General features: G+C 50.4%; 1 long non-coding RNA gene across 1 annotated transcript in view; it reads left to right on the forward strand.

Annotated features, from left to right (window-relative positions):
• The window catches only part of LOC147572976 (uncharacterized), a 563,239-nt gene extending 549,782 nt beyond the window's left edge, over window positions 1-13,457 (forward strand). The window contains exons 5-6 of the long non-coding RNA XR_015245397.1: window positions 512-661; window positions 11,258-13,457. This is a non-coding gene — a long non-coding RNA (uncharacterized LOC147572976). The remainder of the gene's footprint in view (window positions 1-511; window positions 662-11,257) is intronic.
• The last annotated feature ends 3,003 nt before the right edge of the window (window positions 13,458-16,460 follow it).

The following is a 16,460-nucleotide window of genomic DNA, read 5'->3' on the forward strand; positions in this document are numbered from 1 at the left end:
GAGAAAGTTCCCTTCTAAGTCTACTTTGCTGAACGTTTTTATTAACATTAATGAATGCCGAATGATCAAATGATTTTTATAATTTATATGAGTATGTAGTGTTTTCTTTTAATGTTTTTCTGTTGCTGTGTCAGGCTACATTTATGGGCATTTGAATGTGGAACAAGTCTTTGTATTCCCAGGCGATCTCTTTAAATATTTTGTGCTTTGGTCTGGGACAAAATTACGTTACCTGGGGTTATTTGTAACTTTTGAGTTTTACACCTTCCGAGGCAAGTCTAGAACGAGCTTTAGTCTAGGATACTTTGGTCCGCATGTCAGTCTTTTCAACTTACGACTGCTGGACAGACACATCTATTCAGTACAGACCCCGATGCAGGGCTTGAACTTATGGAACTGTGAGATCATGACCTGAGTCAAAACCAAGAGCCGGACGCTTAACCAACTGAGCCACCCAGGCGCTCCTCTCCTTACTTGTAATGCTTGATTCAGAGTTGCCTTTTTTTCCTAGACACGCTTCTCCGGCTGTTCCGGTTACTGATCTCTCTGACTCCTGACAGATGGACCATCAGACCCTCACCTCCAAGCCTGTTGCCAGTTGAAGCCACGCTCCTGATTCCATGTGTGCAAACTCACTTCAGATTCTCAACCCAACTGTAAGGTAAGTGTGATATATTTTTTTTTTTTTTTCACTTTCGGTGGACCAGTTAACTAAGACCCAGAGAGATGAAGCTATTTGCCCAAAGTATCCCATCTGGTGTTACATACAGATGAGACCATATCCTCTGTCTCCTCCCATCTCATGTTGAAATACATCCCGCAGAGAATAAAGGGTTTAATGGAAGAAATGGGAATACAAAAAACTAGAAGAAAATTTACACGGCTGCTTATTCTACCTGTGGATGTAAACAAAGGTCATGGGTGAAAGACAGAGGATATTTTGTTATAAAATTTTACTGGGATGAAAGAACACTTCCAGATTTAAGAAGTATTTAATTTGCTCCTGATTTTACCCTATTAATGATGTGATAAACACCTTTTTGTAAAAACTTTCTCTCCCTCTCCCACATTGAATTATTTTTGTTTAATTTTGTAATGCTTATTTATTTTTGAGAGAGAGAGAGAGAGAGAGAGAGAGAGACAAAGCACAAATGGCACAGAGCCCTACGTGGGGAGAGAACCCACGAACCATAAGATCATGACCTGAGCCAAAGTCAGATGTTCAACTGACTGAGCCACCCAGGCACCCCCTAACAAAAAAAATTTTTTTTAACATTTGTATTTATTTTCGAGAGACAGAGAGACACAGAGCATGAGCAGGGGAGGGGCAGAGAGAGAGAGGGAGACACAGAATCCGAAACAGGCTCCAGGCTCTGAGCCGTCAGCACAGAGCCTGATGCGGGGCTCGAACTCACAAACCGTGAGTTCATGACCTGAGCTGAAGTCGGACGCCCAACCGACTAAGCCACCCAGGAGCCCCTGTTATAAAAATGTTAATAGTAATTTTAGTTACCTGCAATTTTCACGCAAGAAACGGAGATCTCCCTAGAAAAGCCCGAATACTTGAATAAGCGGATTAGAAGAAACCAAGTCTGGACCTTGATGAAAGTAATATCTCTGTGGTCAGGTTATTACGTCTTCTCCGCCTCTAGGTTTTATCTCGTATGGAACCGGCTTCCTCCGCACCTGGTTCCCACCCTCCCGTCTTGAGCCACGACTCTTTAAGTAGGATTTGAAGCATAAACAAATGGTAATTGTCTTTGATCTCATCTTCATTTTTCCTTCCTCCCCCACTAGAGTCGTCTTACGCTCTAAGTATCATAACATTCACAGGATGAGCCTGTGAACCATCTGCCATAAGAGAGAGCGCGCATTTGAGAAGAAATCATGTATGAATTAGAGGCTGCCTCCTTCTGCCTCTTAAGCAAGCACATCTTGGAATCTTACTGTAGCATAAATGAGAGAGATCAGCTAAATGGCTGGGGCATTTAAGTTGCATGGAATTAATATTGTGTGGTCGGACAAGTCCCCCGAAGGGATCAGAAGGAGCATCTTTTCGGGAATAACTCAGCGGAAATCTGCTCTGCGGAACAGACAGGGAGAGCAGATGATACCAGTTAAGGCAGGGAGAAAGCTAGAGTCAGGGGCATAAAGTGTTTGTGCTAAATCGTTTCATTTTGGATATTTGTAAATTTTTTTCGTATTTTTTAATGTTTATTTTTGAGAGAGAGAAAAAGAGCATGAGCGGGGAAGGCGCAGAGAGAGAGAGAGGGAGACACAGAATCCAAAGCAGGCTCCAGGCAAGCAAGCCAAGAAACTCGATTTTTATCGGTGAACTGTGAGGGGATTCAGTCTTTAGAGAGACTCACGTTAGCTCAACTCTTGGTAGACTGATATCTAACCGGAAAGCCTGTGCCACTTGCCATTGACAAACCTAATTAACAGTCAAGATAACATATCAGCACTTTGTGCCTCTGTACGTAGGTTCACAGACGATGGATTCTCAGCTAAGACAGCTTGAGGAACACTCCTCCCTAGCAGGACGAGGCAAAAGGGTCCTAGTGTCGGCTCTTTCCTGGACAGGGATGTCACCAAGGCCAAAGGATGCCTCCCTGACTCTTTGCCATACTAACGCACAACGGCCCCTTCTAGTTGAAACAGAATCCTAGTTTTTTGAGGTTTTTAACCCATTCCTTTAGATTATGGTTATATCTTGCTTCCACCGGGGAAGCCAGCCGGTAAGGACCCTGAAGACGACCTTTCGTGTGTTTCCTCTGAGACTTCAGCTGTCTTGTTCATCACCGGCTCTACACTTCTTAGAACGGCACCTGCCTACAATGGGCACGCAGCAAAGATCTTTCAAAATATGAATGAGTTATGGAGTTCACTGTATACTGATTTTTTTTATTTTTTTAAACATGTTATAATTAAAAAAAATTTTAATTTGATTTCGTTATTTTGAGAGAGACAGAGACAGTGTGAGTGGGGTAAGGACAGAGAGAGAGAATCCTAAGCAGGCTCCATGCTGCCAGCACAGAGCTCAATGCAGGGCTTGAACTCGTGAACCATGAGATCGTGACCTGAGCCGAAACCAAGAGTCAGACGATTAACTGACTGAGCTACCCAGGCGCCCCTCATTATATACTGATTTTTTTTTAGTGTTTGTTTATTTTTGAGAGAGAGAGAGAGAGAGAGGAGAGGGAGAGAGAGAATCCCAAGCAAGCTCTGCACTATCAGCACAGAACCCAGCACGGGGCTAGAACTCTCGAACCGTGAGGTCGTGCCGTGACCTGAGCTGAAACCGAGTCTGAAGCTTAACTGCCTGAGCCACCCGGGCGCCCCTAGGTTCTGATTTTATACACGAACTTTCCCAACGCTATCCTTCGGCCAGTTGAGTTGACCTCACTCTTGGCCTCTTTCCTTCATACGCCTCTGACAACACGGTGGACCTAGAATTGAGAGAGGATGGCAGCAGGGGGGCGAGGGGAGACTTGGAGGAAGAAGGTTAGGGAACGCAACTCTTGTATTTCAAGGCAAGGAGTAAAACTCGGGGGCCTGAACTCACTGTCCCTTCCTCTTCTTCACGGAAACAAGTACCTTTTAGTCTGTTAGGGAAGTGTGGCTTCTGTGACAGATAAGCCGTGACTCTCAGAGGTTTAACACTCATGGTCCAGGGTGGGCACTTGGTGGGCGTCTTCCATGCAGCGACTTGGGGGTCCACGGTCCTTCCGTCTGGCTCTCTGCCACCGTTGACAGAAGCAGGACGTTGGTATGAGGTCCCTGGCTCGACAGCAACAACATCGCCCCAGAACATGTAATGAATGCAGACTTCCGGGTCCCACCCCAGATCTACAGACTCGACAACTCCAGGGGGGTGTGGGTGGCACCCGGGTGGCTCAGTTGGTTAAGCATCTGACTCTTGGTTTTGGCTCAGGTCATGACTTCGTGGATTCATGAGTTCGAGCCCCATTCCGGGCTTTGCGCTGACAGTGCGGAGCCTGCTTGGGATTCTGTCTCTCTCTCCCTCTCCCTCTCTCTCTCTCTCTCTCTGCTCCTCCTCTACTCACTGCTTGAAAATGTGTGCACATCCCCTACGGACAGATTAGAGAAGGACATTCACTGCAGAGACAGACCAGCCTGCACAGAGCTGGGGAGACAGACAGCCACACGGTGCGTCTGGAAAATCGTAACTGACTTCTCTGAGTGTGAGTGGGAGATGTGGCTAAGGGGTGGGTAGCAGGTGGGGACAGAGAGGGACGAAGCCTAGCGATACCTCCGATACCTTCCAGGATAATGAAAACTTGGCGTATCCATACTGAAATGCAAACGAAAATATCGCGACAAGGGAAACGAGAAGATGTTTTGCGCAAGCCCTCCGTAAGCTCCAGAGCACCGACTCAAATGTTGGGTGATGCTTTTGCTACTGGCATGGTCAAGTAAAAGCAAGCCAGGCATGGCTGTCCTTCAAAGATAGAGGGTAATCTTATTTATTTATTTTAATGTTCACGTGTTTATTCTGAGAAAGAGAGAGAGAGAGAGAGAATGCCAAGCAGGCTCTGTGCTCAGTCCGGAGCCCGACACGGGGCCCGAACTCACGAACTACGAGATCGTGACCTCAGCCGAAATCGAGAGTCGGCCGCTCAACCCACTGAGCCACCCAGGCGCCCCGATAGCAGGCAACTTTAAACAGTCATAGGAAATGCTAAAAAAAAAAACAAAAAACAAACCAAAGTCCGAGAAACAACACACACACACACACACACACACACACACACACACATGCACGCACAAGCCGAGGGGAGGAGGGAAGTCCTCTCAATCCAGATTGAAGCTGATTTATTACCACACGTAATCCATAGTAGTAGGTCCACATCAATTTTATATCTAATTTAAAAATTTGAGGTCTCAATGTGCTCATTAAAGAATATAATGGATTTACATATTTTAATTATGTTTTATGGATTGTGAACATAATGTAATTAAGAGACTTTTCAGGAGGCATGATGAATGAACAGGGTGGCCCAACATACGGCGGGAGACGACACAGCCAGTGGACTCGTCCAGAGCAGCCCAGCCTCGCGGCTGACGGCCCAGGCCAGAGCGCCAGGACCCCGTTCACGGTTATGGCAGCCTAATGACGCCACCAGGCAGGAATAATGAGGCTGAAAGACCGGGCAGGTGGCCGAGTGCTGTGTCTGCAGGACGGCGTGGGCCTGTCATGGCCGCCAGACCGTCTTTCTCTCCTGCCCTTCTTCACCTTCCCCTCTGGTGCAGCCTTGGTTGAAAAGCAACCTCATCAGCTCTTCTATTTTATGTTTAACTGTGGCAAAAAAAAAAAAAAAAAAAAAAAAAAAAAAAACACAACACACACACACACACACACATAATAGAAACACACACACAATAGTACAATCTTCACCATTTTTCTTTTTTAATTTTTTCTTTTTTCTTTCCATATATGAAGTTTATTGTCAAATTGGTTTCCATACTATCTTCACCATTTTTAGATTCCCAGTTCAGCGGTGTTAAGTATGTCCCCATTGTCGTGCAGCCAGTGTCCAGAACCTTCACCTTGCAAACCTGGAACGCTATACCAATTAAACAACTCCCCATTCCCCCTCCCCCGGCCCCTGGCAACCATTAATTCTACTTTCTGGGTCTCTGGGTTCGCCTCTCTTAGGGACCTCACACAAGGGGAATCACACAGTATTTGCCCTTTGGTGGCCGGCTTATTTCACTGAACATAATGTCCTCGAGGTTCAGCCATGTTGGGGCAGGTGACAGGATTTCCTTCCCTTTGAGACTGAAGCATATTCCATTGAATGTATATGTCACCTTTTCTTTACCCATTCATCCTTTGATGGACGTTTGACAGAACTGTTAACTTTTCTCTGCACGGGCGTGATGATCTCAATTCAGGACGCCTTAGACTCACCTCTGCCAGCAGAAGGCTCTTTCCAAGATGGCCGGCGTCACTCCCCTCTTTAAAGTCTGCTTCCGTTGCCTTGAGTTTCTGTCCCTTCTCCAGCCACGCGGTCCACTTGTCCCAGGCAAGCCTACCTCTACCTGACATTTGTCATTTCCAAACACGTCATGTTCTGGCACAACCGGTGACTGTGCCTGGAATGCCTGAGCCCACCCCTTGTGAGACCCTCTCCCATATGCCATCTCTTAGCCAAACAAAGAGTCTAGGACAGAGGTTGGCACACTACAGTCAGTCGGCCGAATTCTGCCCTCCATCTGTTTTTATAAATAAAGGTTTATTGGAATGCGAGCATGCCTGTTGTTTATGGACAGTCCACGGCTGCTTTCCCGGGGTAACTCAAAGCTCTTCAAAGAAAATCTTTGCCGAGCCCTGCTCTAGGTAAGCGCTTGTGTTGCAATCTGTCTCTGCCATTTCCCAGCTATGACCTTGGGTAATTCAACATCCCTGAAAGGGGATAACAAGTAATAGCCCCTTCACAGCTTTATTGTGAAGGCTGAGGGAATACATACGAAGCCCTTGGCACATAGATGCCAACTTGGCAGGGAAGGCAATGAGAGCATTCGTGTCGGATCATCAAATGGACACCAGACCACGCTCAGTGGAAACTGCCCCCCAGACTTCTCTTCCCTCGAAGGCAGCGTGGCAAATTCAAACAGTGTAGGCTCTTGGAGTTAAACAATTTCAAGATCACCCTTGTTTTCTTTTTTAATTTTTAAAAATGTTTATTTATCTTTGAGAGAGAGAGAAATAGCATGTGAGCAGGGGAGGGGTGGGGGGGTGGGGACACCGAATCCGAAGCAGGCTCCAGGCTCTGAGCCGTCAGCACAGAGCCCGACGCGGGGCTTGAACCCACGAACCATGAGATCATGACCTGAGCCGAAGTCGGACGCTTAACCGACTGAGCCACCCAGGCGCCCCAAGATCACCCTTATTTTTAATATGAACTGGGGGCTTTGATTTTCGTCCCTGCCACATGAGAAGAGGAACGCCTGGCCTTCAGGTTTATTGTGGGGGTTAAAAGCAGCAAGTGTTTAAATTAAGATTTATGGGTTAAAAATGTGCTGCACGTGATGGCAGGAGGAGGGCAGTTTCCTTGCTCTGTTCCTCCAGTGTCTCCTGAGGATGAAATCCACAGTTCCCAGCTCTAGAGGCTTGCTTTGCTAGATCTCTCTATGACAGCCTTGTGCCTACAGAATGAGCTATGAACAGGCCTGTTGGGCTGGTGCTCCTGGGAGCACTTCCTTCACTTCTCGGGTGTCCTCAGGCATCTCAGCTTTCCTCTTGCCAAGGAATGATGTCATAATTGTCCTTTATATTGGCCTGCAGGGTCTGGCTGCTTTCCCTTCCTCGCTACCACTACTGGCCTCTAGGGGGAGCTCAAGACCTCATCATCCTTGGCTTGGGTCAAAGGCAAAAAAGTATTGCCATAGAGTTAGTCAAGGAAGCTCAGCATGTTTTGAGAGCCAGAATTGCAATTCTGGAGGCAGGAGACCAAAGTGGTCATTGAGCCTTGGGTCTTTGTTTTGGGGCAGAAACATCCAGTGACAGAGACACGGATGTAGTTTACCTCGTGGCTTTGCTGATGCCTAAGACTTAACGCCATGCTTCACGGTTGCGTGTTCTCGATACTGATTCTTAGTTTGCTAATATGATTTTTTTTCCTCTCTTTATCCTGGAAGCGAACAGGAGGATGGTTCCATGGAGGAAAGATTCGCTCATTGTCATGAGGGCACGAAGGAAAATTTCTCGCAGGTGGTAAAGTCAGAATCGAGTTTTGAGTGTGAAGGAGGAGTGTGCCAAGTGGATTGTAGGGGAAATACATCCAACCACGTGGGAACAGCATGTACAAAAGTTAGGAGTTGTGACAAGGACCAAGCCATGATGTGTTGGTGTTAGAGATGGTTGAATCTCGAGGTCTAAGGCAGGAGCTTTGGAAGACAAAGCAAGAATTAGATGGCTTTCACAAAATGGCGGGGCTCCTATTCATTTTCTCAACACGTATTTTTGGAACATCATCTCCAAAAATTTTTGGAGCACCAGCCACTGCTCTGGGGGTGGCTATAGACCTGTGAACAGCAGACTCACTCCTTGCCTTCAGGGAGTGTGAATTCCACTCCGCAATCCAGAGGTGATGGCATCCATCCAAGGGTACTGGGGAGCCGTCAGAGAAAATGGTAAGCAAAATGGTCCATGGGATCAGAGCTGTGTCTCAGAAACATTACTGATGTTGGCGTGGAGAGTAAACGAAGGACTGGAGACAAAAGAGTTTCCCTTCCCTAAGAGACTGCAGAGGACTTACTTGGGGCAGATGGGGAGGGATAAAACCAGGGGAAATTTTGGAAGTTTTTTCGGAGGTAGATTTCAGAAGCGTATTTGGAAGGACCTGATACTATTTTATAACCCGTTGAGTGTTGATGCTGAGGGTTGAAGGAATAGGAGACACAATTCCCGAGCTGTGAGGAATAGGTATATGGCACAATACACCAAGGTAGGTGAGATAGAGCCCGCCATTGTTGTGGCGAAGGAGGGGGGCGAAGACCATATTGGCACAGCCCGAGGGAGCAAGGAGGAAGAGAGGAGGACAGGAACATCGGAGAACCGTATCTTCAGACAGGTGATGGAGAGGCGAAGGTCTGCGTTGGTGACTTGGGTGACGGGAAGGGTTACGGTAGGGATTTTTTTGGTTCGTGCATAGTAGCTTGGCTTCCTGTTGAAGCCTTCCAGTGCCACCAAGTGAGAACGTTGACCAAAGCATTTGTTTTCTTGAGTTGATCTGCTCCAAGGCTGGCAACAATGGTAGGGTAAGATTCTTAATGGGTACCTTCCACCCCTGTTCATCTCAAAGGTCAGGTTATGTGGCAGGAATACCTGTGAGTGTTGACATATTTGCAGTGTCGAGGACCCTCGGTGAGGGGGATAATTTTTCAGAGGGAGGGCCCTTCTCAGATGGAAACCCTGCTTCTCGACTTTCGTGGGCGTCTAAGCCTCCGCCACTTAGGCGGGCCAGCAACTTTCTCTCTCAGTTTCCTTGTTTATGAAACAGCAACAATACGTCATTACAGGAATGTTTCTGGAGACTTACATTCTGCGCCATTAATTTCTTGGAGCCGAGCAAGAGGTAGGCTCTCGGTAAATGTTTGCCCTCTCTTTTCATCTTACCAACATTTGATTACCGTGCATTTGATTACTTTGGCCTGAGCCAACTCCCTTAACAAATGTTTCCACCTTAGATTAAAATTAATTCAAAGACAGGGACCAGCCACACATCCTGTAAGGGACTAAGAAAATGGCATTAATTTTGTAAATTAATAAATATGCAAATGGAAGCTTTGTACAGAATAGGCTATATAAGCAGGAAGTAAATTGTGTTGTAAATTATGCATTGCCATATGGAGCAGATACCCTTGACTTAGCATGCAAGGCAGAGAAATCCGGAGCTGACTTTGCCGGGATGGCTGCTGAGAGCGAGTGGCAGGCCCATCCAACAGCAACCCCGGGTGCTGAGTCATGCGGCTGGTCCTGGAGTGGCAGTGGGAGCCCCACGGTGAGCAGACTGTCACCCAGCCATTGATGGGAATAATCTGGGGAAGACCGCGCCCCCCCCCCCCCCCCCCCCCAGCCAAGGCCACCAAGAGAACAGGCGAGCAGAAGCTCATGTGGGACAGCCCGTGTGCACTAAGCACGCTGCCCGGGGTTTGGACGGGGGGCCTGGGGGGGGGACATTCACAGCATGGGCCAGCTCTCCTGGGTTTCCAGAGCCTTGCCAGACAGCACTGCGTTTCCAAATCCAAGGCAGGTGTGACTGGCCCGGGGAAATGCGCGTTGCTGCTTGGATTGATCCAACAATCGTTAGACAACAAATAGTCTAAGGACAGTCCAGGTGTCCCGCATTGTGCTAAAGAGATGCTGGAGGGCCGTAGTGGTTCCCTGTGATGACTATTCAGCAGAATCACCCAGGGAACTTTTTTAAAAATAGACTCCTGGCTTCTACCCCTGGGATTCTGACACATCAGGTCTGGGCTGGGGAACGCGCATCTGTTTCCAAAGTCCCAGGTAATTCCTGTGATCCCCCTAGGTCTGGGAGGTATGGCGGCAGCAAAAGCTGCTCCTTCGTCCTGGGCTTTAAGGGTCTTAAAACATAATCAGGAAGACAAGGCGAGGCTTCCAGACACAGTCCTGGCTTGTGTTCTCGCAGCCCATGATTAGCGGTGGGGCAGACGGGGAGCCCAGTGGAGAAATTTCCCGTAGTGAGACAGATGGGGGAAGTCTTTGCAGGGGGCGGGCCACAAGCCATGCCTGGCTCCAAATACTAAGGACGGGAGGGGCCCCTGGGTGGCCCAGTCGGTTGAGCATCCAACTTTGTCTCAGGTCATGATCTCTCGGTTTGTGAGTTCGAGTCCCCTGTCGGGCTCTGTGCTGACAGCTCGGAGCCCGGAGCCTGCTTTGGATTCTGTGTCTCCCTCTCTCTCTGCCCCTCCCCTGCTTGTGCTCTGTCTCTCTCTGTCTCTCAAAAATAAATAAACATTAAAAAAAATTGTAGTAAGGACAGGAGAAGGCAGGGACACATCTGAAGATGAAGCCTGCTGCCATGGGCAGGGGGTGGGGTTCGGGCGTTAGCCTCTGGGGTGGGGCCAGGCGGCTTCGAGCTGGACCCTGGCTGGTCTGAAGGCCGATTGAAGATGACCTTTGTGCCTTCTGGAGTTATTTTAAGTTTCTCTTTCATGTGTCTTTATTTTGAGACAGGGGCAGACAGCTCGAGTGGGGGAGGGGCAGAGAGAGGGAGAGAGAGAAAAAGAGACAGAATCCCAAGCAAGCTCCAGACTGTCAGCGCCGAGACTGACGCGGGGCTCGATGCCATGGACCGTGAGATCATGACCGGAGCCGAAATCAAGAGTCGGATGCTTAACCGACGGAGCCACCCGGGCGCCCCAATTTTAGGTGTTTTGTCTCTGGTCGTGCTAAGTAAGCAGCCGTCAGTGCCTGTCCAGGTGTCGCTTAAGGCCTGAGCGCCTGGGACCGGAGGTTTATAAAGCTGCATAGGAGGCTAAAGCCGTCGTCCGCATCATTCGGACCCACACGGCTCCCACCATCAAGAATCATTTCGAAGAAACTCATTTCTCTTCCAAGAGGTCAAAGCACTGGAAAGACCCCATGTTCCAGCATGCGCGCTCTCTCTCTCTCTCTCTCTCTCTCTCTCTCTCCTTAGCCTTCTCGAAACCACACCTCGGTGCCTCCTCCTCTCACTGCCTGACATTCTCCCGCTTTCCTCAGGACAAGACTCCAAGGCCGATCTGACGGAGACGAGGAAGATACGAGACTGGCCACATCTTTAAAGAGCAGGGGTCCCTCCGAACTGAACCACGGCCAACCTGTCCCACCAGGCGGAAACGACGAGCAGGATTGCGCATTCCGCGTCGGGCGGGCTCTGGGGCTCGTGGTTCTCAGCGAGGTGCCGGCCAGTTCCTGGGGACACGTTCCGGAAATGCTCGTCCACAGCCCGTCCCTGGATCTGCTGAGCCTCAGCTCCAGAACAGGGCCTGGGATCTGAGCTGCGCTCTCCGCCAGTGGTCTTAACGTGGCATCCCCCTGCACACTTCTGCAGTGTCCCCCTCACAGGGCTGCTCTGGCTCAGGCTTGCAGGTCCAGTTTGTGACCCCGCAGGGGAACGTCCTCAACAACCTCGGCTCGGGTGTTACGTAGATCGCCGATCTGGACATCCCCGTAAAAGCGTGGGCTTTGTGGTGGTGGCAGATTGACGTGCCAATAAATCCTGTTTGCTTCACGTTCAAAGCCGTGTGACCGTGAACGTAAGCCCCTAAGACTCGGTTTCCTCATCTGTGAAATGGGCGTAATAGGAAAACTGATCTCGCAGGCTGGCGGGCAGAGGTCGAAGGTGGCGACGTAGTCAAAGGCAGAGGCGTTTCCGGAGGTCCCTGGGTGTTGGGAAGTGTCGCCCATAGCCCAATCTGCGTCCTTTAAGACCTGCCCCGGACCGGCGTCCATCCTCCGAGCCAACTCTCTTCACATCCTCCCCGAAGCCCGTGACTCTGCCCCTGAACATCTCATCTCCAAGCTAAACATCCCCGTGGACCCACGCGAGCCGGTGGTGTTTGCCATTCCCGGAGGTATCTCATTTTACAGCTGGGCAAACCCCAGCATGCCAAGTTCACGTCCTCGCAAAGTCATGCGGTGACAGAAATGTCCGGGCAGCAGGTGGCAAAATGGTGTTGTTATCGGAACCCCACAGATAATCAGGCCTCGCTTCTATAATTCTCCATCTAGTTCGCGGTTTCGAATTTGCAAGGGCTTTCTGAGCCCCTTACCTCATCGTTCAGCCCTCCAAGGCCCCTGCGCGGGGTGAGGTCGTTGGGGGAGCTGAACACCACGCCCTCGGGTAGGACCTCGCCTTTTTGAAACGTTTCCACGTCCATGCTGGCCCTGGGTCTTTCTTGCACCCTCCGGAGATGGAAAGGGCAGGAATTATCAGAGGAAGAAACCGAGAGATGGGGGGGCTGGCACGGGTCCCACGGAGCCGTTGACACATTCAGGTGTCAGACTGGGACCCAGGGTCCCTTCAACACCAGCGCTGGTCCTTGGCCTGACTTTCTTCTCCTTTTCTAAATAGGTGAGTTTCTCCCCCCGTTCTGGGCTGTGAGGACAAAACTAGCAAGCAATGCCCTCAAACTGTGTTCTAGTCAGTAAGAACGACATAGCTTCCAAAACTACTGCTTTTTTTTTTTATTTATTGAGCTGAGTCATTACATCCTTCACTCAAGGGCAAGGTCTAGCCGCGCCATCACACCTGAGTACGCGTTCTGACCGGCACGAGGCCCCACAGCACGCACCCAATGCCTCCAGGGCAGACCGGATGGCCGCCGTGGCTCAGGTTCAAGTCTGGGCTGAGCCTGAGCGCTCCCCCCCACAAGTGGGGGTCAAGAGACTTGGCCATCTGTGGGCTCCCTCCCTTTTGCTTTCTGCTCACTGGCAGACCCTAGGGCTGGAGCTGGTGGCCGTGAGCCTGTCGGCCTGCCCAGTGACTCCTGCTCCGGCCGTGGCTGGGCTCCTTTCCCGTCCCCGAGGGAAAGAGGAGACAGACTCCATGCAGCCCCTGTGCTTCCCGCATCACGGAGGGGACTGCTCGGGCTGGGGACATAGCCAGCCGTGTTGGGAGTGGTCTGTTGGCTCAGGGGGGTGGAAATGGGGGGGGGCGGGAAGCCGGTCTGCAGATCAGCAGGGGAGAATCCTCCCCCACCCCCGCCCCAGGTGGCATCCCTGTAAAAGCGCCTGTCCAGGTGTCGCTGGGGATAGAAGCTTTGGAAACAGAATCACAGCACAGGTGGAAGACCGAACGAAGTGAAGTATAGGCAGAAACTGAGGGTGTCTGTGGGGATCATTTCAGGGAAGCAAAAGGGTAAAGAATAAAGGATCAGGGCTCTGCCCCTGGCTCATTGCTTTCTCCTTCCCGTCCCTATTTCAGGCTTCCGTCTTTTGGTCGCTGTGGGTACCGTTCACCCCCCATCGTATCTGTAAGTGGCTTGGTTGTGTCTTGGGTAGAGTTGACCCCCTGAATTCTGTGTGTGTGGTGATGGGTCAGGGCGTGAGCTCACGAAGCACGAGCGAGTCTAGAAAAGGCAAGGTCAGGTTGAAGCCGAGGCAGGGGAGGAAACCATACCGGGGAACCAACGGGGGGATGGGCGGAGGTAGGCACGAGGAAGGTCCAGTGATTCTGCGCCCGGTACGTTTGCGTCGTTGCGGAGTTTGTCAACTGAGACTGGCTTCTGATCCTTTTTGTTTTCTTTCCCTCAGCGAGGCTTCCCTCCCCTCACTGCATTGTTCTTTCCAAGATACACCTGTTGAGGGCTAACATCTCAAGTGACTATTGAAAGAGAGCTAGCAGACTGGTTTCCCGATGTTGGAAGTGCTTTGGAAGATGTTCAGTCTTGAGCAACATCGCGGGAAGGAAGATACTCGGATTTTGCCGCCGAGTTGGACTCGAGTCTCGGTCTTACTTCTTTTTTTTTTTTTTTTTTTTTTTATTAATATATATTTTTTCACAGCAGTTTTCAGTTCACAGCAAGATTGGGCTGAAGGGACGGAGATTTCCCATGTATGCTCTGTGCACACGCATGGACAGCTCCCTGCCCCGCTGACATCTGCACCCCTCCCGCCCCCCGCACCAGAGTTGGTACATTTGTCTTAATCGATGAACCTACATTGACACATCATTATCACCCCAAGTCCATAGCTGACTGGAGGGTTCACTCGGGGTTATGCGTTGTATGGGTTTGGACAGATGGGTAATGTCATGTATCCATCATCAGAGAAACATATGGAGTAGTTTCACTGCCCTAAAAATCCTCTCTGCTCTGACAGTTCACCCCTAACTCCTCCCTGACCCCTGGGAACCGCTGATCTTTTTATCGCTTCCATAGCTTTGCCTTTTCCAGAAGGGCATATGTTGGAATGGCCTTGCTTTTTTATGATTAGGTCGAACCATGTGAAACTGACATTTTGTATAAGTCAACATCGGCTGGATGTGTCACCGGGCATCTCCCACGCCCTCCTGCCCGTGTCCGTGGGTCCTACTGCAGAGTCAAGCCCCTTTTGCCATCCCAGCTTCTCTACTCAGTCCCCACGTCCTATAGTGTCTGCCTGTGAAATCTCTAGAATCATGCTGGTTTTCTCTTTCTCTCTGGTATTGTTTCTGTCCAGACCCTCATCCTGATCCGGCTGGGCTCTTGCAATCACCCCCGAGTGTTTTCCATTCCTCTTAACGGAAGCAGGGGTAATGTTTAAAATCTAGCTCTAGATCAAGATCAACCCTCCCCCCCCCCCCCCCGATGGATTATTCTCTGCTGGATGACTTCCCCGGCCTTCCCACTGCCTGTGAGTCAGGACCTGGATGCCACAGCAGGGCCACCGGCAGGGTCTTGTGATCTGGACCCTCCCTCCACCCTCCAGCTCTGCTCCCTGACTCCCCTCTGCAGACGCAGGCACCCAGCCCTCACACCCTCCCCACCTTCCCCACGCTCAGTGCCTTTGCGTACATTCTGCTCCTTGTCTTAATGGCCTCCCCCCTCCCCCTGAAAAAATCCTGTTCCTCGCCCAAGACCCAGCTCATCCCCTCCTTGCCCTCAACATCCGGGTCTCTCAGCATTTCCTGTTGTGTGTTTGCGCGACTGTATCCTGCACTTGACCACGAGCCAGGAGCCAGGACTCTGCCTTATTTATCTCTGCGTCCCCAGTGCCAGCATTTGGTAACTATTGGTTGAACGGGGCAGCGAGTTACCGTGCGGATACGTGGAGCCCATTAAAGCCCCAAACTCCAAAGTTTCAGACAAAAGTCTTGAGGTTTCGTTTCAGGCATGATTCCGAATAACAGTCCCAAAGCACTTTCAAGGACAAGGCGGCGGGGGGGGGGGGGGGGGGCGGCGGTCATGGGGGATCCGTTCTGGTCGATGGTCCTACCGCCTCAGGTTCTAGCGCGCCTAGGGGAGGAAGTGCGTGCACTTGGGTGCACGTGTGCATCTGTGTGCGTGTCGATGTGTGTGTGCAAGGGGAGAGGCTGGCCGACAGGTAACCAAAAGTTCCTCCACGGCCCTTAGGAAGAAGCACTGTGTGTGTACCCTGATCAACGCTCTCTACCAACAGTTCAGGGCCGCCGTCAATCTCCCGCGACGCCAGTCAATCAGACCCAAAGCTGGCAGAGGAGGGGAGGTGAGAAAGACATCAGATGGCTTGATTCATCTGGTGACGGTAAAGGTTTTGAATGTCCTGCCCTCGGTTTCCCTGACTACAATTTTTTCTGTCCTTTCAAACATTTGGGAGCCGTCTCTATACACTGTTGACCTTGATGCCTATATTCTATGTAGTATGTATAGGTACTACGATGATGATGTATCCTCTCATCATTGGAACATCGGGGCCTACGGGTCACCAAATAGGCCAAAAGAGCCCTCTGCGTACTTTTCCCTGGAGGTGAGCGCTGTAGATAAGCGCTCTGAATCGACGGGCTCGTTCATGGCCCGGCATCTCCAGCGGCGGCTCTGGACGACCCTCCTCTCTTTAGGGGTTCAGGCTACTGCAAATTCTGCTGGGCTTATAGCTGTCCTGCACCTGCTGTTTGATCTAACGTAGATCTGACGTTCCGCACCCCTAGGCCCCGTGATCGGAAGACATGAACCCTGTGATGTGGTCTAATTGGTTCAGGGCAATATAGCTGCCTCATATATGCCTGTGAGGCATATACAGAGAACGGTAGGGAAGAAGGGCCCCAAAGTGAGTGTTGTGGACGGAATTCTGTTCCCACAAGATTTAGATGTTGGACCTCTAGCCCCCAGTGTGACTGTAGCTGGAAAGGGGGCCTTTAAGGAGGTAATTAGGGTTCAATGAGGTCATGAGGGGGGAGCCCTAATCCAACAGGACAGCTTTCCTTTCCTTATAAGAAGGGGAATGGAAGCCAGTGTGCTTTCTC

The sequence above is a fragment of the Puma concolor genome, chromosome E3 (genome assembly GCF_028749965.1).
Source record: "Puma concolor isolate L17-30 chromosome E3, mPumCon1.1.hap2, whole genome shotgun sequence".
Lineage (NCBI taxonomy): Eukaryota > Metazoa > Chordata > Mammalia > Carnivora > Felidae > Puma > Puma concolor.